General features: G+C 45.5%; 1 protein-coding gene across 6 annotated transcripts in view; it reads right to left on the reverse strand.

The window, feature by feature from the left end:
- Positions 1-20,477, reverse strand: part of ADGRL3 (adhesion G protein-coupled receptor L3) — a 524,212-nt gene extending 503,735 nt beyond the window's left edge. For 5 of the 6 annotated variants that reach the window (XM_054202410.1, XM_054202406.1, XM_054202409.1 and 2 more), the window contains exon 1: positions 19,952-20,477. The gene's annotated coding sequence lies outside the window, so the exon portion shown is untranslated. The remainder of the gene's footprint in view (positions 1-19,951) is intronic. The other variant, XM_054202403.1, reaches the window with a different exon arrangement.
- Between the last annotated feature and the right edge of the window lie 2,820 nt (positions 20,478-23,297).

A 23,297-nucleotide genomic window follows, 5' to 3' on the forward strand; every position in this document is an offset into this window, starting at 1 on the left:
TAGCAAAACACTTTTTAAGGGTGGTATATACGGGAATATATAATAAAATACTAATCTTACTGACTGTGGTCTAAAAAAAAAAAAAAAAAAAACAACGGTACAATCCAATATGATGTTTTGTGGCTACTAAACATCTCTTAAAAAATTAGTATGTTGAAGCTTTTCCCCTTTTTAGTAAATCGGGCCAAAGAAATATCCCCACAACCAAATGTCAAGGTTTTTTTGACTTCTGAAGTCAAACTCAGTATTTCCGGCCATTCACTGGGAAGACAGGAAAATCCAGGCAGTCAATGGGCCCTTTAGGAAACTATTATTTTTGCTTTTGCCCAACACAGAGAATTGGTCTGTTCTATTGATAAAAATACACACGTTGCCACAGTGAGGGCATCCATTGAAGCTCAGGGCAGTAAATGAGAAACATCATTTTCCAGTTTGAGGTAGAATTGACTAATTTACTACCTACTCCTTTTTTATTATTATTCTTTTTTTTTTTTTCCCTTTTGTTTTTTCCCCCGTCTTCCCCCCGCCCCCCCCCCAACAGATTAACAACACTCCCAATGAAGAAATCACAGCAAAGGGACACGTACCAAAGCACACGTTCCCAACGTGCGGCGCCACCTCCAGCTGACGCAGAAAAGGTGCCCACGGAACCGAAACCCACCAGCTTCCCCAGCTGCGCTGCACCAGCCACTTCTGCCAAGATGCTGAGCCCTCCCCATCCGAGGTGGAAATGTGCTGTAGGCTCAAACCCAGCAAAGCCTACACTCAACTGCAAGGGAGGATTTAAGCCCTATTAGTGCATCTGCATAAATGCTTTGTTGAATTAAGACTCTGCCCATTTACACCTCTTCCTGTTATCATTTCTCTCTGGGCAATCACTAAATCACATAGGATCTAATGACCTAATTAAAACATTTCTTAATGCTCACAGCATTTGTGATGCCAGCTTTCAACACAACTAATGTCAAATGAAGGTTAGTAAATGATAATTACCATACTCCTTTTAAGATTTTGTTTTTAAACAGAAGAGTGAAAATATAAAGAATAAATCACTGCAAGAAAACAGCAAGCACATATGCCATTCCTGAGCAGCGTTAAACACTATTCACCAGAATACATAAGCTATAAAGGCCAAATATTAAAAACATTCAAGGTATTCTAGCAGTATGATCTTAGAGACTGCACATACTCAGAATTTCAGCTTTAAAAAAAGAGCCACCTATACAAAAAGCTACCAAAATACTACCTTACCAATCTATAGAAGACTGATGTCTTGCTAAGATACAATTATTGAAATGTATCCTCTAACTTTTCATCGTTCTGTAAACAAACTTGTTCTTTGCTACAACCGTCCTTTCACACAGTATGCCAACCTTTCCCCATTTTTATTAATGAAGCTTCAAATTACATACTTCCTAAAAAAAACAAACAAAAAAACCCACAATGAAACCTTTAAAGAAACAATAATTAAAAAAAAAATCAACACAGAAGTCAGAGAAGCTTCATGAACAGTTTGTATTAACAGCTGCTGGAAAACCAGAGGGAACACGAGCCTACATGAAAATAATATTTAAGATTCTCGCGACAAGAGACTAGCAGATTCGCAGAAATACAGAATGACGATCGGAAAGAAGCCAGTGCTTGGACTTATCTATTCAAGTGTGTCCTTCAGCAGGAAAGGCTGATCATAACGCAACGCCTCGATGCTCTTCAGGCTCAATCAGTTCTTTCTTACAGAGGCAGATGCTAAAGCTGTATTGACCAGAGCCCCTAGTGTACCACAAGCTTTAACCAGAAACCTAGCTTTCTCCAACAAAAGGAGGATTTGTTCAGATCTCAAATTGGCAAATATTAGGAAAATTATTGAAAAGAAGATTCAACTAAGATATCATTAAAATACCACATTTAAATCCCTTGGACCTTGGCTCTGTCTGCAGGTGCTGCCCTGGAAAGGAACAGAGACAGATTTTGAACTCACACTTAGGAGCTTTACAAAGTTATAGCCTTCACGTTGCCCAAAGAGGTTTTTTTTTATGCAAATTAATTTTATTCAAAATGAACGCGTGTGTCTTCACGAGCTTAAGAAATTTTCAGGAGGAGGTCTGCGCAAAAGCACTTCGCTCAGACACTGTAAGGGATAATGCTGACCTGAAAGCAAGTAAAGATGTTTGAGGCACTGATAAACACCCAGCAGCTGGAGCAAATCAACAGGACTATGCTGTAAACAGACACGAACCAATTGTAAAAAACGCCCTAAATCTGAGAGAGATCACTGGAATGAAACATGCGCAGAGTTTCATCATCAATGCACGTGCTTCGTAACCAATGACTTGAAGAAAAATTACCAAGTCCACGGGCTATCGAGTAACCCTGAAGAGAACATTCTCAGTCCCCTGAATCAGAATTGGTCATCTCCAGCAAAGGTGGCTAAAATTTTCAAGTTATATTATCCCCTTTTCTCTTATTTTGAGGCAATGAGTCACACAGAGTCTTTTATTGGATCTAACCCCACACAGCTTCCCTTCGATTTTTTAATTCAATCTGACAATTATGACTGTAAAACACAAATTGAATTTTTAAGCCAGACCGAAGTAACCACTCAGCAACATCTGCTTTGATTTCATTGTTCATTTAAAACTTATTCAGAACAATAGAAGTTTTAAATGCTCCTTCATCATTAGCTGACATTCTGTATTTAAATACCTCTATAAACTCTCCTTTTATTTAACGTAACATACGTCGTTTTACATCAAGACTAAAGAAAACAGAAATCTTCCCTTAATCCTCTAATGAGGGCAAAATCATCCAAACAATGGCATCGCAGAAATGATACCAGCTGTTAAAAAAAAAAAAAACAAACAAACAACCCAGCCACCTGTGTGTTACTCCTATAGTACAGTCCTAAAAAATCCCCATCTCCATCCAATTCAAAATGAAGGGCTCTTCAAGGATTCAGTCACCTGCTTAAAAAAAAATGTAAAACCAACAGTGTAGAGAAGAAACCAGCACCAAATAATTAGGAACGGGGTGAGTGAATTTAGTGCTACATATCTGCAATATTGATAGATTCGGGCATGCGCTATGCATATACAGCTCTGCTTTTAAGATGCAAGACGCAGTTTGCTCTCCTCTCGCTCTCTGAAGTTCTGTGCAAGTTGTAAAATGAGTTTGTACCATGCTGAGGTTCAATTCTGTCCTGTTTTATTGCAGTATATTGGACACGGTGGGAAGAGAGAGAAGAGAAGACACCTTGCTTAGCAAGTCACCATACATATATACACACACCTATAGGTTTATGTATGTACAAGTTCCAACACACACATATACATGTGTAATATATATGTATTTATGTGTGTGTGTGTATATATGTATACGTGTGTGTATACACACACATACACACATATATATATATATGATGTTCAGTGTTCCCTAGCGCAAGAGACTTAGTCAACACATTGGGGACTGACCTTCAAGGCACCTACACTTCAAAAAAGCAAAGGTTGGGAGAGCCACCAACACCCCAGAGAAAACCTCATCCACATTTTGAGCAGCTCGGCGCTCCCCACGCTGTCCTGCAGCTTGTGCTACTACCACGCAGCTACACAAAAATCAGCTGTAAACCAGCCAGGAAACCAATCCCAGGCGAAAACAGCCCAGCAAGAGCTACAAACCCATCGTAGATTTTAAAATTAGAGCTTCATTTCCCAGCCTGGTTCCCTGTACAGCCACAGAAACAGATGGCAAAAGGAAGGGGGTTTGTTTGAGGGTGGAGAGGAAGCAGCCAAAACTTGCACTGGAACATCTGTCCAAACTGCAGCTCTCAGGAACTCAAGAAAGGAGGATAGAAAAAAAAATATTTTTGTTTTTTGACTCTTAAGAGGATATCTCCATAACCATAGGATGTAGCTTCGTTAGATAAACCCTTAATTTGTCAGGGACCAGGAACTTAGGGCTGCAATCTGGGAAGCTCCTCTCCCACCAACGGGCTCCTACCCGAGGGGATGCCCTCCCACACAAGTCGAGGCAGACACATCTCCCAGTATCTGCCTTTTCAGCGTCTTCACAGACTTTTGCCTTTCAGTCCTTGAAAGAAAAAGGGAAAGTAGAGGTTACTACAAGTTCTTGGGGAAAAAAAGCCATGGATGTACAAAAGCACACGATGGGAGTCCCACTCTCAATGTACAGGACTGCACAAAAACTAACAGGAGGGATCACTCATATTCCACCATGCTTACATTTATTTTTGCAATATTTAAGGTACATGCCTTACACCGATTCAACTTTTGGCAGTCCTCCTGTGAGTAAGTGAGAGCTCCTTCTGGGCACAAGCTCTGTGAGGACCAGGGGCCATTTCAGTTCCTTCCCATGCACTTCCCACTGGATCAGCTTTGCTGCGCCAGGTACTGGCTTATCACGCAGACTCACATTTAAATTGGAAATGCACTGCAAGCCAAGAACAGTAATTTCCTGGGGTGGGATTCACCTCCTCCATCTTAAGATATCTGCAATGTAAATGTCTCTATCTGAGTTTGTCACCTTAGGCTTCCTTTACAGACAGTGGAGAGAAATAAGCTTTTTAGGGTGCAATTCATCTGACCTATTTTAAAGGTCTACATGAGAAGGAAAAGAATCATGCCTCACAGAAGTGCCTGCCTCTTTCCATTAGCTAGAAGGCCAGTTTAACTCATTAACTTGCATACAGACATCTCTGTTCAGCCAGAAAAACTGAACCTACCTCATCCTTCTCCTTTTAAAAAAAACCAAAAACCCCAAAACCCACCCACAAAACCCCACAAAATCAAAACAAAACACCACAAAAGCCACGCACGTTAATCCCACAGCAAGAGTGGGGGGCAGAATAAAAGAATACAATTACAAAAAATGCCAATTAGCTAAACAAACACACCAAAACAACCCCTGCTTCCTGTGCGCCACGCTTCTGCACTGCAATTAAGGCTTGCTAATGAGCCTGTTAGCCATCCCAGGCTTATCCGCCAGCAGCCTACAGTGGCAACCAGCCAGCTGACCACCAGACGTGCCCCAGTGGATGCTCTCCACCAAACCACTGGCGGATGCTGACCACCGGACGTGCCCCAGTGGATGTGGCAGCACCTTGCTCTGCGCAGCTCAGCCCACCCCGGTGACCAGGCAGGTACGAGGAGAGCAGGCAGGCTGCTCACTGGACTGCTTTCCTAGATACTCGACCAGCTCAAATCATTTTCTTTAGTTATTTCAGGGAGAAGAGAAAGAGGCAAACTCGCAAGAACGCCATACTCATCAAAAAGCAACCAGCAGAACCTCAATCAATTTGGAGCCAGGGTTAGTTATAAGAAAAAGCTAAGCATTTGTCAGTATAAAAACTACACACAAGTAGGATCCAAGCATCATCCACTATTTCTGCATGAATTAATAAATAAAGAAGTTTTGTATCTTTGTTCCTTTCATACGCAGCATATAACAGGTGTTATTTCTGGAACAGCGACAACTTCTAAAGTATCTCTGAAATTCACAGGCTTTGGCACACCACGATTTTGGTGAAGTCACCGTGCACATGCAACTTCCCGCTGGAGCGTCCAAACATCGTTTTCAATCAGTGGCATACACAGAGCTGCCTAAAGAGAAAAGACGCCGAGCAGTAAAGGTCAGTGCTAAAGGAAGTTCAGCAGATGGATCACGTGGCACGAGGGGATCACGCCGTGCCACGCTCCTCAGCTGACACGCGATACTTCTGCTGCTGGTACCTGCAGGCAATGGCCCTATTAATCACGTGTAAGTCACACGTAACCTGTAAGTTATTACTTACAGGTAAAATAAAGTGACAAGACATTGCACTTTTTAAAGAAACTTCTATTTCCCACATATTTTTGCAATATTATACAACATCACTAAATTACTTCCCAAATGCGTCTCAAAATTGAACGAAGTAGATCTTTGTAAGCCTCTTCAAGCAGATTCACTCTTTACTTTTCCAGGAAAACTCTCATCCAAGCGAACGAAATTCAACACTCAGCTCTCAATTAGTGGCTATTTTTAATTAGCTACAAACACTATATCCAAAGACTGTATCGGCAGCAACTGGCCTGAATCAACACACAGTTTTTGAGGAAAACAAACAAAGCGAGCCCACATAAGAAAACTTCTGCTGGCCTTCATCCAAGCACGCAAACTAAGGGACATTTCCATATCACTTCGGAGATTTCAAAGCATTGGCCAAAGCCAAATTAATAAGGGAAAGATGGCTTCTTCTCAGTTTAAAAGTGAAAACTGACTCTTCACTGTACACTTACCTGACAAGAGCAGTATAGACACAAGTAAATCATACCAATACGAAAAACCAGGATTGGCCTGATATCCTAAAATGTAACTAAAATGAGAACTGATACGCAAGGCGGTGAGAAAAGCAAAAGGGAATGCAAAAAAAAAAAAAATATCCCCTCCCTTTGTAAGCTCATTGCAGCCAGAAAATGGAGACAGCCACAAGGCTATCTCCTCATCCTCCTCCACTGGCACATGCCAATATCTTTTTTGCCGTGATGTAACAACAACAGCACCTAGAGGTGAACACAGCAGCACAAACACTGCAAGGCAACGTCGAGATACGCGACGTGATTACTTTGTGGCTCCCAGCACGTCTTCCCAGATGATGAAGCGTCTTGCCAGCTGCTGAAATCTCGGCACCGAGACCACAGACCTGCCCTAAACAAAGCAGCGCTCCTGCTATTATTTTATCTCAGCCTTTTGATGAAAGATGTCCTCTTGCTTAATTTAAATAGTTGCTCCACGTTACAACAGCCTCGGTAAATGCATCATTATTTTTAACGATCATCTTTACATACCCTGGGTGTCTGACGTAATGAATCTGCAAACGGGAAGTGGAGAAACTGTAAGAAAACAGAGTAGGCGTCCAGCTGGGGAAAAGGCTGGGGTAGCCAGGCGTCAGCCCCCGCTTTGCTGGAAGGGAAGACACTTGTCGGGGCACAAAGGGATCCTTCATTTCTCCCCTCAATCAGCAGAAAATTAGCAAGGAGGCTGGAAACTTAACATAATTGCACAGCCACCTTTGAACCTTATTACTGCACACAAACGCACACGAGTCTAACTGCATAGTTGTGATCAGTCCCTTACTCTGTAAGATGCCAAAAATTAGGCGTGGTAGGCAAAATTAGGCAAAAATTCAACAGGAGTAGAAAGTAAGCGACATTTCCAAGTGGAAAAATTAGGATGAGCTGCAGCAGGACACCTTGAGCTGCCTCCAGCGTGGGCGCTATCCCCTTCTCATAGCTTTGGTCTAACATCTGGCCAGGTGGGTTCCCTCGAGTCCTACGGTTATGTTATAAGGAGGAACTTTCCCTTCCTTGTGGCATTTGCATAGCATTAGTTTTTGCCACTGAGAATACCGGTATGTGTGGGACCTTTAGCAGAAACTGCAGTCTTAAAGCCGACACAACTGCACAAAGTCCTCAAGTTCTGCGTGGGCGACTTCCAGACGGGGAAACGGGACCATAAAACACCTCTTGGTACAGGAGCAGCACTGCTTCCACACACCTTTGCCAAGGGCCACCACACCTCTCATGAAGGGAAGCATCAGTAGTGCCTTCACAGCGTGCACCAACCCAACCAGCACACCCAGCATGTGCGGCGAGGATTTTTTTTTTCCCAATTAAAACCATTGGCTTATCTTTAGGAGCAACAGAATGCTAGCAAAAAATCCTTCCTCCCTTTCTAAACAGCCACCCTAGAAATTTATCTGTGATGGATTTTTCTTCTCGTTTTAGAGTCCCATTAAGAGTCCAAAATTAGGCGAAATGCTACAGCTCTGCAGCATTTACATACAAAAAAAAAAGAAAACAATTTATACCAAGTTACCATTCCCAGTTCAGAAATAAATTACCAGACTCCGGTCAGAAACCACTACGCATGGAGTTACTTAGACCAAGTTGCTTCTAAAGAAGAGTAGATGTCAAGTAGACTTCAGTCTAGTGAATTTTCCATCTTCGTTTTCCTGACTGACTTCTACTTTAAGCAGATCATAACAAGACCATTACTTTTTCTAGCAGGCTGTACTTCCATGCACTAGTTTCATCCGTGGAAAGGACCACTTTTAAATGTTTGTCTGTCTTTTTTTTTTTTTTTTAAGGCTGGATTATAACCTAGCTTCCATGCGGGTACCCAGATGAGACGTGGCCCGTCTGAGCACCTCACTGAGCTCATGCCAGAGCCGAGAACATCCGTCATCCCTGCGCAACTAACGAAGCCATTATAAACATGGCTGTCCTTGCCCCTACCCTTCCCCGCTGCCCACCACCATCCCCCAGAGGGATGATTTCATGGCAGGCAGCTTCACCACCCTCAGCACCAAACCAGCCCTGGGGACACCATCTAGGATGCTCAAGAGAATCATGTTTGCTGGTCTTTGACCCATGGCTCTGGGCTTGCTGTCTCTGCTACGAAGACGACTCGAATCCAGCTGCAGATCTAAGTATGGAAGAACTCCTTAAAATATGCCTGTAAGCTACATGTTTACAGGTTGTATTCCCCAGTATACCACACAGGCAAATCACCTCACAAGCAGAAATTATCCCTCAAGCTCAGGTAAGCATCAAGGCAAAAATAGACAGGGCTGCTAGACATATGAATTCCTGTACATCCAGCCTCGCAAATCTGCGTTTGGCATCTGGTGGGATTAGCTGTGCACCAGGACAGAAAAACGTCTCCATAACTAAAAGTTATCAAAAAGTCCTGAGAGCTGTACAGCTTTTCAGAAAAACAACCACATTAACCAAAAAGCAGGGAAGATGAGCAGCTGGAACATCAAACGCTGAAGGACGACTAAATTGGCACCTCGGCATATCATTAAGGCATGGAGCTCAAATCTTTTCCTGACTCCTGTAAGGGAAGGTTTTGGTTTTACCTCTAGAAGGAGAAATCACTTAATCACCATCTAACCTGATGTAAAGCCAGCTGCTGTACAATGCAGGGGAGCAGCGGGGCAGGTGGGGATTGATCAAAACGCAGTTTTACAGCAGAGGCACTCTGGGACTCCTTTCATTCAAAAGCAAACTTTCTATACAAAAAAGGCCCTTTTGCAGAGGAAGACTAAGCTGCTCAGAAAATTCCTGTCTCTCGCCTTCAGAGATCACCGCAGTACATTGAAAAAAAAATAAATAATTAAATAATTACATTTTCAGGCATTCACGTTCCTTCTCAGCTTCATCTTGGGAAAAGCAAGGCGTGTGTCAACAGCCGAAAATCCTGTGCAGTCCACACATTCAATGAAGTCTTATCCCTGTGAGCTGCATGGAAAACTATAATGAAGTTGACTGTTTTGCTGGAATAACAGATATATACAATTGCATCTCCGATAACGCTTCAAAACTGTAAGTCCCATTTTGGGTACTTTTTTCACTGGTGGAATGTCTCACCGTAGCTATACATAATAAGAAAGCACTGTGCTTCCAATGAAAAAAACCAAGGAAGATGAGAATATTTACCTACATTTCACATTTTCTCATTGCTGGACACAACACAACGCGAACACCCTCTGGTGAAGCCTGCCTTCCTTATGCGTGGACTGGCCTCCTTCCCTTCGTCTCACTGATTTGATGGGGCTATTATAAACCAAAGAATCAACTACCATGCTTCTCTGGTTTGTTGTTTGCAGATTTTTGCTTGTGGGTTTGTTTGGGTTTATTTCCACAAAATATGAGAAAAAACTTCTTTACAGTGATGGTGACAGAGCACTGGAACAGGCTGCCCAGGGAGGTTGTGGGGTCCCCTTCTCTGGAGACTTTCAAGACCCGCCTGGATGCAGTCCTGAGTGATGTGCTCTAGGCAATCCTGCTTTAGCAGGGGAGTTGGACTAGATGATCTCTGGAGGTCCCGTCCAACTCTGAAAAATTCCGTGAAATTCTGTGAAAATGAAAAAATTAAAATATAAGCATCTTAAAAGCTCTAGCTAAATGATAAGGTTACTGATACAGAGGTAGGTATGTATGTGTGTCACTTGGTATACCAAACAATATGCCAATAGGGAGGTCACAAAGTGTGCAAAGCCTGACCCAAAAATAACTCTTAGCAGAATCGGGGCCTGATTATGCAACATACGATAATTTCCCTACATCTACATCCTATTCTCACCCCTGTGCGCCTCTGCTGTCTTCTCTCCCTCATCACATTGCAACTCCCTCCACCAAAAAAAAAAAAAGCCCAAACCCCCAAACACGTTGCACAGCTATCTCACTGTCACATCTATTATTCAAGAAAGGTCTCATTGAATAAATGTCTGTTCAGAGGCTCTAAACAAATTTCATTTCTGAACACCACTGTCTGCAGCCCAGCGGGCCATTTCACCAAGATAAGATCACACATTTAATCAAACGCTTCAAAAAAGAAATACACACCGAGTTTGCTTAATAACGTCAAATAATAAAAGTGCAGCACTGGCAGCATACTAATTTTTAGTGCTCTTTCTTCTTTGAGGGTTGTCTCAATAGTCAAGGTCAACCGTACATGGGATTTCTTCTAATTAGGGTTTCTGGTAAAGGCTAGACCTGCTTACTCTCAACACTTAGCCATGGTTTTCCCTAAAATGAAGACATCTCTCTTTCATTTTAAATTAAATCATTGCACTATCCCACCCAACTGTGACAGACAAAACTGCATAACTCTGCTCATTCAATAGAGAACGTAAGTGAAAGACAACAAAAAAATGCGTCTTTGTGGTCAACGAGTACCCATCCACACAAATGTCTATGGTATAAAAGGAAAAGTGATTTACAGGGAAAAAACCAAACAATGCGATTATCTGCTTGGTGTTTTACTACAGCTCCTACTGCAGCCCAGCAGAGACATATTTGAGTTAGAAACTAGGAGTGGACTTGGCACCCCTAGGTCAACAAACACTTTGCCATTTATTTTATTGCAGTAATAAGAGGAGGAACCAGCTCAAAGACACAGCATGACATTACTCCTACTGCAAAATACATCTGTATCACTACAGAACAGACTTCTATGATATTCTTCACTAACTTGCCTATTACTTTGTCTATTAATTTTTATTTATTTAAGTCACCAGCTTTACCTCAATGACTACTGCTGGAATAGGCTTTGCCCCCCAATTACATGAACTTGGGAGGAACCCTGGACCCTCGCTGTGCTCAAGTCCAGAGATTGAAAAGGGTCAAACAAAAGCTGGCATCCTCACCCTCACAGCCCGGCCCATGGGTTACGCTTGTCTGCCCTTCGCTCGCATGGGATGAGGGAGCGATCAAGCGTAAAGACATTGGAGAAGACAACCCCCCATCTGCTGTTCCCAAAGCTGGAGAAGACAAACAGCAAGGCAGCTCTTAAGATATATTCCCCACTCCATCCCATTCTCCCTGCCGCAAACATCCCCGCAGACACAGCAGTGGTCCAGATTCTCCCCTTGAATGGGAAAATTACAACTTCTTAGTTTAAGCTGGCGTAGACAACTGGTTGGGTCTACTGGCCAACATCTTTCTACTGGTGCTTGAGTTTTACCCAACTTCTCAGCCCCACTGCGAACACAGAGCTGCTCAGGTGGGAATACCCTCACATACTCCGTGATGTGCGCTGGTATTTCTCGTCAAAACAAGGATACTCGTACAGGTATAATTCCCTTGTTGTATTTTAGCCTTCCTCTGGAAAATCAGTGATGTTATACGGAGAAGTGTTCCCCACTCCTGCAATCGAAATGCATCGCACAGACTTTAGAAAGACTCATTGCAAATTGGTGACCTACTTAAGGAGATCTATAAAGTGCATTACGATTGTAATTGCGGATCGCTTGTCAAAAGGTCACAAGTTATCACTCTATGCAGCGTAATCGCTATATTTTGAATACCTATCAGGATGAATTTTGCAGAAGGAGACATGCATCATTTTGGAGTCGTACCAAATAAAGCAGCAATTGTAATATTACTGTCCTTCTTTAAAAAAAAAAAAAAGAAATAAAGGAAAAGAGAGGGGAAAAGAGACACACAACCACTCCACACACCTGCATCCATTAAAGATAATCCAAAATAACATTTTCTTAAAGAAGTCTGTACTGTGAGAGATGCAAGTGCAATAGTCACATCATAATTTATCTGAGAAGGAAGCAGGGTATATACACCACATTTCCAAATGATTAAAGGCCTCGATTGCAATATCCTAGATCCAAAGGAGCAACATTCTAGATCATACAGGCAGTTCCAAGGAGGTTGTGCTGTGGTGCGATGCCCAATATAGCAATCTGTGGTGCACTGGAAACAAGGACGGCTGTTCTCTGGATAAGCCATCTCCTACAGGATTATAGACCAGTTTTGCGTACCTCCAGATAGCCTTAACATAAAAAGTCATTCACAGCAGAATCCAAAAGCCTTTTCTTTCTTCGGGAAAAAAGGGAGTGAAAAAAAACAACCCCCGAACGAAAAGATGCAAAACAATACACAAACGAGAAGTGGCAAATAAGGATTCATATTACACGGCAGATATTTCTGGGTACAAAACCTGCAGCGTACATCTTGCTGACAAAAACCAAACCACCAAACAACAAAAACTTGTCCCCTTTGAAGTGAGTGATGGGAATTTGCACCATTTCAAAATGACGATGTGTCACTCAGCAACACTCACACGCAAAGGCAGCGTGAAAGAAAGAGTTTAACGTGATCCCTGAAATTCTCCTCAACGCTCTCCAACAGTGAAACCTATTCAAAGGGACGGCTAGGATGGGTGCTTTTTTTTTTTTTTCCTTCCCTTTCCCCCAGCAGTCTTTGGAACAGGAAAAAAAAAAAAAGAAAAAAAAAAGAAAGAAAAAAAGAAAGGGGGAAGGGGAGTGGAAGGAGGAAAAAAAAAAAAGAAAAAAACCCAGAGAGCTATTGAAAATCTCCTTACAGGGTCAGCTGTCACTGGAATGCATTTGAGTATTCAGGGTACCCACCCATGCAGAACATCAAAAACTGGGCTTGGGTCCCTCCCCTATTCTCACGGGCTTAAGCCAAGGCTTGGTTTGCGACGGGGCCCTGAATAACAAGGCAAATAGCAAGGCAGCGCAGTGCCTCTGCAGGGCTCGTAAACGGCAAGACCCACCGATCCAACAGAACGAGCGTGTCGCTTCTGCTTAACACTTGCTTCCCTCTTCTCCCAGTGTCCTCCAACACAACACACCGGGCACGTTAAAAAGAAAAGAGTCGACAGCTCGGCAGCCCCCGGTGCTGGGCTCTTTTGAGCTAAATTCCCCATCCAACCTAGATCAGCCCAAAGTTAGCTAGCGCACTTATCTCTAACACGCCCCTACTCCTCGCTTGAAGGAAAATGTTGACATCCCCAAGAAAGCTGCAAACAACATTTCTGCAACGCAGTGACGCTCCTCTTCACTGCACGCTGAGGGCAGTGAAAAAAAATTGTCATTAAGGCAGGCTTGGGATCAGCAACCTCAGAATGGGAACAGGCTGCTACAACAAATAAGCAAGGCCCAGCACCAACTCTGACAAACCGTGTGGTTGCTCAGCATATCTGTAAACGTGGTTGTTTTATTTTGGTGTTGGACTACTAACCAAGCAACTCAGTCAAAATCTTAAAACTGCAGGCCCGTGCACAAGTATTTTGCTGTTATTGTCCACCACTGCGCCTACATCTCAAGAAATCAAAAAAGAATCAGAAAATCAATAGGGAGAAAAGTTTTTCCAGCAACAGAACTAAAACAATTCTATGCATCGGCACCATCGTTTCACAACCAAAACCTATGTATGCACACACACAGACATACAGATGCAGGTACATGCGTTTCGGGTATAGGTTCAATTCTTAGATACCTCTTCCTCATTTCCCCAAGTTTGACAAAAAAAAAAAAAAAAAATCAGAACTGTGTCTGTTCCCCAAATCATGATATTTATAAGTCTGTGTCTGGATAGAATAAATGAATGCACTAAGAATGCATCAGTCAGAATGTTTCTAACCCTCTAACTCTAAACAGTGTCCATTCATTCAGCGTCCTCACCTCTGTAATGAGATTCTTGGTTCTTGCAGAGTAGGAAAGGGACTTATTGTAAAAACTCATACACATTGCACGCAATGAACTGTTACAAGTGAATTAGTTGTCGTTGGTATAAAACCACTTAAAGTCTTATCCGAAGGTGCCAGGTTTAGACCAGACCTCTTTTCAGAGCCCAGCTATTCATCACTGGCACCTTTGCACAGGACTTTGCAGTAGGGCGATTCATGATTACATTTTAAACACCACTTCTACAAAAGCACAGAGAGTCCTATTTCACTTCATTTTAACTTTGCATTGCTGTAAGATGACATTCATGTTGATCCTTTGTATTTATGACATTTCACTTTAAGTTTGAGAAACACACAGCTCCGTCATGAAGTTCAAAATCAATGACCTTACTTGGTATGAATCAATGCAGCTGCAATCAAGTCAGTAAAGTTAATAGTAGCAAAGCCAGGATCCAACCTACTCAAAACAGTGTGCAAAGTATTTCAAAGGTGTTCCCTGTCAGGTATCCACTGCAATGAATCGCAGCTGTGCTACAGACTGCTGAAGCATTAGGTTTGTAACCACCAAAATAATTCCTACGTAATTACTCACGTCGGCCAAGGTGCTTTAAAAAAAAAAAAAAAAAAGTAGTGTGAAGCCATACATCAATGGATCCTCTGTAAAAGTTTATTGCTATTAGGCATTTAAATGAAATATATAACTTCATATTGACTAATTAGGACAGCTTCCAAACACTTCTCTGCTTCCTTCAGAATGGTATCTATTTCACAACCCTTGAAACCGAAAGCTGTCAAGTCCCAAAAGGAAGAGTCTTGATTTTAACTTTCAACTGTTTCCATAAGCATGTTAAAAGTGTGCACAGATTTCAAGTCTTCACCTGCGTACACAGCTTTGTTCAGCCTGAAATGCCACCTCTGGCAAAGACATTACAACACATTTAGTAGAAACATGATGCTGAAGCAGGGGAATGTTTTTGAAAAGCTACCACATCTGAGATCCTGGAGCATCTTTCAAGAAGATACCACATCTGAGATTCTTGAGTACCTTCCCCTTACGGGGACGCCAACGTAAGCACTCCATAGACTACAGTGGGAACCTCATCACAGATGCAGTGATACCTCCCTTGGATGGGAGTGGGCCTGAAGAAGAAGAAGAGGTGAAAAGTTTAAAAAGAGGAAGAAAAGAAAAAGAAAAAAAAAAGACAGAAAGAAAGAGGCCATTTAAAAATGGTTCAGTCCTCATTTCTCTGCCAGAGGAAAAGAGAGGTTTCAGGCAGGCTAGGAAATAGTCACACGTTGAGCACTGCTCAGTAAGTAAAACAGTGGTCCAGAACACAATTAAAATGAAGTTTTTATTGCCTGGAAAGACTAGCTATAGCTACAGATGCGTGGTGCAATGACTGATAAATGCATCTGCCTTCCAGGAAAAAAATCAGAAAGCTCTCCGAAAAGACTACTGAAGTAAAAGTTATAGTGTCAAGGTGTCCTTAGAGAAGTTGTCTTAAAAATGAACGCTTAGCTTGCACCCAGGAGACACATGCGTTTCAGACTGCAGGCTGCAGAGATTATCTGGTGAGGAATGTAGAGCAAGAATTCCACCACAAACTTGGAGGCTAAAAACAGGCAATGGGATAATGTCTTAGATAGAATCGCATCACAGATTTGAGTATGATGGTTTCCTTGCCATTAAAGTAGCCGAGAATTAAAAGTAGATGCTTAAAAGCAAGCTCCTCCTACTTCTACTTCAGCAGCCTGCTCTGGGAGGTTCCAACACCTGCAGGCACCAGGATGAGATCAGGGAGTGCTGGAGCATCTCAGCTCCTACAAAAACGAGGACATATTCACATGTGTCCCAAGCAGGGATTAAAGAGCCTGATATTAAGTGCTGGTGAGGACTGTGACAAAGATTTGTCAAGGCAGACATGACCCTAGGAGACGACACAGTCAGAGGCCAGCATGCCAGATGGCCTTGCCTGGGACACTTAACGTTCCTACAAATACCCTGCGTCAGAGTGAACTGTTACAAATAACACATTTTCTATCTCTCCATCTTATAGACACCTGAAAGCATTGCCTATAGACACAGCAGAGACTGAAGCACGTATGTACGCTCAAAATGTGGCATCATGGTGCATTTCTAGTATTCACATCCCAGCAGGAGGGCATCTATTGAATGAGAAAGGGACCAGCCGGGAAGAACTGGGTGTCCACATGAACTACGGTAAACATCTCTCCAAAACGTCAATGCTCACCAAGTGCAATCCACCCCAGTAAGCAGCCCATCATGAGAAGTGGCAGGAAAACATTTCTTCATTTTGCAGGGCTGTCCTGGTGTCTCAGTGTTGTCCCAAGCAATACAGCAATATTGTGAAGCCTGGCACTTAGATCATCACCACTCCAAAATAATAATTCTTGAGTTGTTCTTCCAAACCTCTCTTGTGATGTGCAAGAATGCTCTAAGGAGTAAGAAGTTTTACCAAAATCACTCCAATCACAGCATCGGGCTGTTTCCACAACCACCAAGTAACATAATTAAACAAAAAAAAAGAAAAAAGAAAAAGAAAACTTATTTTAGGCACAAAAAGCCTCGTGCCCATCCTCCATGTTTTAGCTTTTCCCTGATCCATTCTTGCTCCCTGAATTCCATCTCTCTCATCAATCTTCAGCCCATCCTTTATACTGTGTCGCGCATGAAATAGTTTCCTAGTCAATCTACACCAGTCCCAACACTATTAGTATTAAAACCTGTAATAATAAATCACCCGTTCCCAGGACTACTCCATTTACAAAGACTTCACTCTCCCGTGTGCATCTCATTTACTTGTGTTGATGATGCATACGCTCATGCTCTCAATGTGAAATCCCTGATGGCAAGCATCAGGCCCTCCAACCGATGCGTTGACCAAAGCTTAAAGGTCGTGTGTATTCCTCTCCAGTCCTGGCCAATAACTTGGTCCACCTGCCTCTAAATATTTATTATTTATTTATTTATCTATCTTTATAACAGCCCTGCAACACTGGGCAGCCTGCAGACACCCAGCTCACCGGCCAGCCCGCTGGATGCACATTGCGTGCCTGCATCTTCACCGACAATCCTGCTCGCGTTTCCCTCCCAGCCAAGCAAAGGGCACCGGCTTCGTCTCTGCACCAGCAGGCAGGGTAATTTGTTTTCTGCTGGGGGAGGAAAAAAAAAAAAAAAAAAAAAAATCTTTTCTGCAATTAACACCAGGATAGGCAAGCCTAGCAGCTCCACCACATCACCCCCAGCAGGGAGGGACGCGGTCCCCATGGCATCCCAACCTGTGGGACACACGGCCGAGCACCGGCTGCGGCAAACAAAGCAGGGGGATCGAGCCGTCAGGCTGAGGCACGAGCTGCTCCACCATCTTCAGAGGGCACCAGGACACCGAAACCCAGCTCCTACTTTCATCAAACAAAACATACGAGAGAGTACTTGCTAGCCTTGCACTTAATAAATACCATTAAAATCTCATTGCCCCACAAAGCAGGACTCAGTGTTTTCACTGTCATCATTCTGCACTGCCATTTAGCTTGCTCTGGAATTAAATGCAAAATTAAACATATCCTCTCCCAACAGCCCGCCCCCCAAAAAAAGGGAAAATTCATATTTTATTGAATAATAAAAAGCATACGGAACTCACAGGCCAACATGAGCTGTATAAAAACTTCAGTCCTTTCAGAAACAGACACACCAGAGATCTGTATCCACTTTATCGTTTGCTAGCAGGTAACAAGACAACAGTCACTATAGTAAACCAACCCTAAATAAGGAAAAAGTACTCTTAAGTAGCTGGAACAGGACCAGCCTGAACGACGACACAGGGGACTGACTCCTGCCATTTGAGAGCACTTGTTTTACTTTTAGAAAAATATACGACTTTACAGTGGAGCCTAACCTGAAATCTGTCACCCAACATCAGCACAGGTGCACAGATTTTCTCCCTTCCCTGCCTGGTATTCTTAAGTGACAACTGCAGACTTTTTGACAGCAGCCTGTTTTAACCTGCAACACCTGGTTTGCCCCCACAAAAAACTCCGTGGAAGGATTTTTTTCCTAATGAATACCCAGTAGAAGCCTGTTCATATCACGAACCCCTGGAAATGATGATAAATTGCACACGCTACTACTCAACACCGAGCAGGCAGCATTGGCTGCGCTCTTTAAGAGATGGCATTCCACAACAAAAATGGAATTAATTTATTTTTAACTCCAAGAAGGATTTTTTTTTTATTATTATTTTTTTGGTCAGCTTTGAAAATCTTGATCCAACGCTCTGGAATAATCAGTGCTATAACACAGAAAGAAATTGCAACTGGCAGACTACCTACCTGCCTTATATCAAGACATAGATGGCATTTTCACCCTTTTATTTATTTTTTTTTTTTTTTTTGCATCTCACCCTCCTCCTAAGCAGCTAGCTGCCTGGAACCAGGACTGGGAGAGTGGAAATGCTAATACCTCCTAATGAGTGATCTAAACAGGAAAGCAAATACAAGGGACGGGAATTGTTTTGGCTAAAGCAATGAATGCTACAGTGACAAGCAGACAACAATGAATTGCTTTTGGCCAGACACAAGTTGTTTTAACTACCGGAGAGAAGAATCACACGCCTATCAGGAAAGGGAAAGAAAGAGAGGCTGCTCTCCTACCTCACCATCTCTCCTGCAAAACTAAACATCTGCTTGTCCATAAGGGAAAGGGTGGAAAAACCCCACAACTAAATGCGTTGGAGGGGGCTGCGTTGTTTCTATGGTCAACTCTGGACACAAGGCTACTGATCAGATTCGACCCTTGAAGGCAATCCCCCAGGCACTCAGGGCACATTTCTGGGGCGCTGTACCTACATCTTCATTAGCAATAAAGGGCAGCAGCTCAAGGTAGGCTCCGTAGACCGGGAAACAGGAAAGGGCTGCTCTCTAGCTCATGCCAGGGAGCAATCATCAGACGTACAACCATGTTTCCAAGTTAAACAGTCAAAAGATGATTGCAAGGGGAACGCAAATAAATAATTTAAGCAAGCAAATAAACCGGGAGTTAAAAAAAAAACAAACAAAGGCATTAAAAAAAAAAAAAGGCAATTTTCTCCCTCCAGCCCTACATACCGGCCCTCTCGCTCAAAAATCCCTCTGGTGAACGCCAGCCCTACACTGTTAGAGCCGACAAATGCAACCTCACAGGCAGGAGGTGGGAAGCTCTGAACATCTCCAGCAATGCATCTACCTGGTCTGTACGTTTCCCTCTCTGGCTGCAATTGAAAGGGAAGCTCGCACCTACCTGTAACCCAGGGCCGCTGGGCTGGATGCAGACCTCTACCCTACCACCCCACATCCACACACACGCGACCCCCGACGCAGATCCCCAATTCGGCAACATCCCCACCCATGCCCCCTGCCTCCTGCTATCCAGGAAAGCCATTGCCTCTCAAGGCACCCTTCAGCAATTAAACAGAAACATAGATCCACGAAGGGGCGGGCATGAGAATGGGGGGGACACACACATGAAACTCAGGAATTTCTCAGGGTAACACCAGCAAACCCACCAGTCCAACGTGATGCCTTTCACAGAAAAACAGAAGGGAAAGCAAGAACAAAACCTGTCAGGTCTCCTCCATCTACCCACTGCCTTCACCACCCTCGTTGTCCACCGCCAAACCCGGCTAGAGCCTACAAGGCATTTCCTAACTAGCAGCACACCCTTGTCCCCACTGTCCCCTGCCCCACCACAGCATGCAGACCCAGAGAGATGTCCCCCCGTTACCTGGAGGATCCAGCCCCCCTGAAGGCAAACTATCCTTATTATGAAATAATTCAATCCAAGCGTGCACCCAGGGCGGCCGGCACCCTTCAGACCGACGCAACCGGGCAAGGGTGCGACTGCTGGCCAAACAAGGGCTGGTGAGCATCCATCCGTTGGGTGGTTAGTTACCTTTAGTCACCTCCGGCTCCTGAGATGCAAGTCCCCATCAGTTCCTCAACAACCTGCAGACGGGAGCTGCCGCGACAATCCAGCCATTAAAACCACGGGTGGGGGTAGGAAGCAGACCTGGCCCACACTACTAAAGCCCCCAGCCAGCAGGAAAAGGGGGTGATGAGAAGCAGGGAACGTCCCTCAAGGAGGGAAAAAAACAATATTTTGGGGAAAAAAAAAAAAAGGGAAAAAAATAGGAAGAAGAAAAAGTCTCTCCTTTTCTGCCGTGTTCTTCTGCTACACAGGCTCCCTCTCGGAGGACGGAGGGTGTGTGGGGATGGGGGAGGCGATCGCTTCCTCCTCTCCCCCGTCGTCGCCCACCCCTCTGGACGAAAGCCCCGCTCCGATTTACCTCCTCCAGGTGGGCAACCTCAGAGCAAGGTGATGTCTCCGGAGCCGGCACCACCGGCCAGGCGATTCGTATGCGGCAGAGTCATTGCCTGTGCTGCCGCTGCTGCCGCTGGGGAAGAACAGCCGCTGCCGAAGAGACCACCAAAAAAAAAAAAAAAAAAAAAAAAAAAAAAAAAAAAAAAAGGGAGAGAAATCTTCCACCATCCCCCTTTTTCTCTTCCCCCTCCAGCACCAGCCGCTCTTCGCATCCGCTCCCCTGCCCGCGGCCCCTCGCTCCGCCGGGGCTGGGGGACACAAAGGCGCCCGCGCAGAGGGAGGCGGGTGGTCCTCAGCCCCCCGGGCTCCGCCGGCACCCCAGATCCTTCCTCCTCCTCCTCCTCCCGCTGCGGAGACCGCCAGCCCCGGCGCGGCTCGGCGCGGGTGGGCGGGGGGGCGGCTCCGCGGGCGCGGAGGGGGGGGGCGGCTCGGCGGGCGCGCCCCGCGCGATGCCTAGCGGGCGCGGGGGGGCCCCATGGCCGCGGGCGGGCGGGCGGCCCCGCCGGCACGGCTCGGCTCTCGGCACCGCGCACACACACGCGCACCGCACACGGGGAGGGGGCGGAGGCGCTCCGGGGCGGCGGGACCCGCAGCACCCGCGTCTCCCGCAGGGCCGGGCCGGGCGCGGGGAGCGGGGCCCGGGGAGGCGGCGGCGGCGGGCGGCGCGGCGTTGCTGCCCTGCCCGGCGGCGGCCGCACGGAGCCGGGCGGGCGGCGAGCCGAGGGGCGGGGGAGCGGCGAGGGCCCGGATCTGGGTTGTGCGGACGCGGGCTCCACCTAGCAGCCGGCCGGCACCGCACCGCACCGCCCGGGCTGGCCAGGGGCTCCCGCCGCGCCGCCCCCCCGAGCACTCCGCAGCCCACCACCACCTGCCCCGCAGCCCCCTCCCGGAATGATCCTCCACCTCCCCATTGGCCGCTCTGCCCATTGCTCCCCTCCCGGGCAGCCAATCGCAGCCTGCGTACCGGGCACGGAACCGTTCCACACTGGATCCCCTACCTCCCAATTAGCCACTTGGGCTTCTGTCCCCAGCCAAGCACCCAATGGCCACCTCTCTGCTGGCCACAGACCCTCTCCCGGTTGCCCAGCCCAGGGATGGGCCTCGGCACCTCAGGGGGATGCGCTCTGTCCCTGCCCTGGGGCCCCCAGGAGGTGGGAAATGTGATTCCCCTCATCTCCGGAGAGCCAAGGGCATCCAGGACAGGGGACAAGGAGTCTACAGTTGTTTTGACATTTATCTTAAATGCTTACAAGGACCTCTGGAAATAATGGCGCTCGGCTGGAAAATGATAAACACTTCTCCTGGACTGCATTGTCTGTTTCCTTTTAGTTTTGGAGAGAAGGTCCCAAACAAATCAAAACTCTTTCTAGCAAACAAAACAAAACAAAAAAGAGAAGAAGAAAAAAAAACAGAAACAATCGTCTGAGTGCTGACGCATGCAATGTGCCACAGTTTACCCAGTTACCAGAAGTATTCGAGGAGACACTGCTGCATTCATGACTTTTAAAGTAAAAAAAAAACAACTATACCCAAGAGAACTGGAATGGCACAAATTAGGCCACCTGGTCCACCCCAATGGCAGACCCACTCCATTTATTATCCTGCCCAACAAGCTCTTAAGGATCTCCAATGATGGAGACCTTGCAAGACCATCATTTTTAGTGGAATAAAGGAATTAATTCATCTTCAAAAGGAAATCTAGAGAAGTTGCGGGCCGACTGTTGAATGAGACAGGAGCCATGGTGATGGAGAAGGTGGAATTACTGAATGACTTCTTTGTTTTGGTCTTTACTCCTTGGCCCAGCCCTCAGGAGTCCCAGACTTTGGAGAAAGTAACAGGGAAAGAGGACGACTTCCCCTTGGTTGAGGAGGATCAGGTGAGAGATCAATTAGGTCAATTAGATATACACAAGTCCATGGGCCCTGATGGGATGCACCTGAGAGTGCTGACAGCTGGCAAAAGTCATTGCTGGGCCACTCTCCATCATCTTGGAAAGGTCCTGGAGAACAGGAGAGGTGCCTGAGGACTAGAGAAAAGCCAATGTCACTCCAGTCTTCAAAAAGGGCAAAAAGGAGGACCCAGGAAACCACAGGCCAGTCAGCCTCACCTCATCCCTGGAAAGATGGTGGAACAGCTCGTTCTGGCGTCATCTCAAGGCATATGGAGGAAAAGAAAGCTATCAGAAGTACTCAACATGGATTCACCAAGGGGAAATCATGTCTGACTAATCTGATAGCCTTCTATGATGGCAAGACTGGATGGATAGATGAGGGGAGGGCAGTGGATGTGGTCTACCTTGACTTCAGCAAGGCTTTTGACATGGTCTCCCACAGCATCCTCATAGGGAAGCTTAGGAAGTGTGGGTTAGATGAATGGACAGTGGGGTGGCTAGATAACTGGTTGAAAGACAGAGCTCAGAGGGTCGTGATTAGGGGCACAGAGTCTAGTTGGAGGTCAGTGACGAGTGGTGTTCCCCAGGGGTCAGTACTGGGTCCTGTTCAATATATTCATCAATGACCTGGATAGACTGCACCCTCAGCAAGTTTGCTGATGACACAAAGCTGGGGGCGGGGGGTGGCTAACACACCAGAATGCTGTGCCGCCACACAGAGAGAGCTGGACAGTTTGTAGAGTTGGGCAGAGAGGAACCTTATGAAATTCAACAAGGGCAAGTGTAGGGTCCTGCCCCTGGGAAGGCATGACCCCATGCGCCAGTACAGGTTGGGGGCTGACCTGCTGGAGAGCAGCTCTGTGGAAAGAGACCTGGGAGTCCTGGTGGACAACAGGGTGACCATGAGCCAGCAATGTGCCCTTGTGGCCAAGAAGGCCAAGGGCATCCTGGGGTGCATCAAGAAGAGTGTGGCCAGCAGGTCGAGGGAGGTCCTCCCCCCCCACTCTGCCTTGGTGAGGCCACAC

Source organism: Rissa tridactyla, chromosome 5 (genome assembly GCF_028500815.1).
Source record: "Rissa tridactyla isolate bRisTri1 chromosome 5, bRisTri1.patW.cur.20221130, whole genome shotgun sequence".
Classification (NCBI taxonomy): domain Eukaryota; kingdom Metazoa; phylum Chordata; class Aves; order Charadriiformes; family Laridae; genus Rissa; species Rissa tridactyla.